Here is a 2,636-nt window from a genome sequence, read left to right as displayed (position 1 = left end):
GGAGTTCTGTAGGAGTTGTTCCACGTGTGGATGTATTTCTGGTGTATCCGTGGGGAGGAAGGCGATCTCCGCGTCTTACTCTTCCGCCATCTTCAAGGTCCCCCCCTCTTACTTTTAAAAATATTTTGTAACCACTTCAGCCCTCCTTCCGCCCCACCTATCTCTGTAGTATTCCAGTCGTGGCAAGATAATGTTATGGAAGTAGTAATTCTCAAGTTTTTGGTCTTTTCCATCTCAGAACTTTGTGTATCCAAGAGTGGTATGGCTGGGCCCAAACTAGAATTGGCTGAGTATTTAGACATGTTCAGGGCATGGTGTTCTAGTGGAGTTTGGTAGGGGTCCTACCTCGGTGGCCTTGGTGCTGCAGCCCTTTCCCTGTTCCTTCTAGAGCTCACACTTTGCTGCCCCTCCCTTCCCTGGAAGTCAGGCGTTTCCTGCCTTTGCTGTTCCATCTGTGGACACTGCATTCATCTTCAGAGGAGAAATAAATGAATTATTGCCAATCACGTTTCACCTCACTTGTTCCTTTCTTGGAGGACTTCCTTAAGTGCCCACCTAAAGTATTAGCCTTGTCAGTGTTTGTCATGTTTATTTATTTAAGGTAAGCTGAATGAGAGCATGAAGTTGTCTTTTTTGTTTTATATCCAGTCCAAATAGCACCTGACCCACGATAGGCACTTAATAAGTGTTTCATTAGTGGTTGGGTATCTTTTCATGCTCCTCTCCATTGGAAGTTCCCACCTTAGAAGAGTTTGTTGGAAATATCAAACAATACAAGAAAGGCCATTAGGTACAAAATATTCATGTGTTTATGAATTCATGACCAAATTAAATATGCAATTTTATATAAAAAGAGGCGTGTGTGTGTTTTCTCCCCCATCCTACTGTTCTCTGGAGCAGTGCTGAGTGACCCGGGTGCAGGGGTGTGTGTTCTTGCTGTGTGACCCGCTCCATCTTTCTCCCTTTTATGCCTCGGGCTCAAGCTCGCCCTGCATGGGTGTGTCTCCTGCTCTGACTCTGGATTTCCGGGCTCCAGGTTCCTGGGGGACTGGAATCCAGCCCCTCCTCCCTGCCCTTCCCCTGCGGGAGGGACCCCAGCCTGGCCCGGCTTCCCCACAGCCTCCGCAGGTGATGTCTCTGGGCCACACCTGGGCCTGTTGGGCTCCCTTGAGGTGCAGACCGGCTCTGACAGAGTTGGTGGGAAGGGGGGGTGGGGCCCTGCTTGCTGGGGTCATTCTGTGACCCCTCACCTGGGGCCTCCTGCAGCTCCTGGGCCACCTTCCCTTTCTGTCCCCGCTGGCCTTTCTGCATCCTCATCAGTGGGCCCCGTGGCTCAGCCCTGCAACCTCATGGAGCCCCAATTCCCTTGCCATTGGACTTCAGGCCCTGGCTCTCCCACCCACCTAGAGTTCCCGGGAGGCCCCCCGGCCCCTCCTCTGTCCCCCCCGCACAGTGAAGGTGCTGGGGCAGAGCTGCACCCCCCACCTTGGAGGCTCCCCTTCTGCCCCGCCCACTGCTCCTCAGGCTCGCCCCGAGCTCAGCGGCAAGGAGCTAACCGGCCACTAGAGGGCAGCACACGTCTGCTTTCCCAGCCCGCCACCTGGAGAAGGACTTGGAGGGGAGGCAGCCATGGCCTCCAAGTCTGGGGCTCCGACAACACGGGGCACAGTCACTCTAGACCCCCTTGACCTGCCACCTCCTGCTCCTTCTCCTGACGAGGACTTAATTTCAAATCCCTAGGTCTTGGCACCAAAAAATTGATGCAGAGTTTCCATTGTTTCTGGGTTTGCTCTATCCCAGACCTAAAGCCAGCCTCTTGGTGGTGGAGCCCACCCAGGGCCCTGGGACTGAAAACCAGTTCCTCTTCCTAAAGCATCTTTCTTAGACGAGGTGACTCCTGAGCTCTGAGGCCAGGAGCTCAGTCTCTCTGGCTCCACCTTCATCAGAGGGGCTCCACCTTCATCAGAGGGGCTCCGTCTTCTAAATCTACAAAGGGTGTGGGGAGTGAAATACGAATCAGGATTAGAAAATGTGGAGAGGGTCAGTTGCGACCCAGCTTTTCCCCAAAGCTACTGTCTTAATCCTCCAGTCTCCTCCCTCCTCTTCTCTGGACTGACCTTGGTTTCGCTCCTGTTCAATTCCCCCATTTTTTCTCCTTCCCTTTTATCACCAGCCAGCACTGAGTGAGGCCATGTGCTATGATCCTTCATTACAGGGTCTCCTATTCTCCATGTCAGTGCCTTTCTCCTGACCTTTGACCCCTACCACACCCCATCCCTCCACCACATTCATATGTTATGGAGTTACCTGATGAAGGTGAGGATAGCCCGATTCTCATGATGGGCGAACGCACGGCTCCAACGCCACAGAGATTCCTGGGCCCACCCTCCCCACCCCCGAAACCTCATCCCCAGCATGCTGAGGGTATGCAACGTGCTGCCCAGGGTCAACCAGCAGGGCCGGAGTGTCCTTGGTCACAGCCGGCGACACTGCTTTCCTGAAAAGCACTGGAGTCAATTCTACCGTCTCAACCATTGCCTCATCCACATGGGGAACCCTGTTTGGCTTTATAGAAATGTAAGCCATACAGGGACTTTTTCTGTCTTTCTTCCTTTGAGGGGATAGAGGCGACAATG

Source organism: Phocoena sinus, chromosome 6 (assembly GCF_008692025.1).
Source record: "Phocoena sinus isolate mPhoSin1 chromosome 6, mPhoSin1.pri, whole genome shotgun sequence".
NCBI lineage: Eukaryota > Metazoa > Chordata > Mammalia > Artiodactyla > Phocoenidae > Phocoena > Phocoena sinus.
This window is presented reverse-complemented; position numbering follows the sequence as displayed.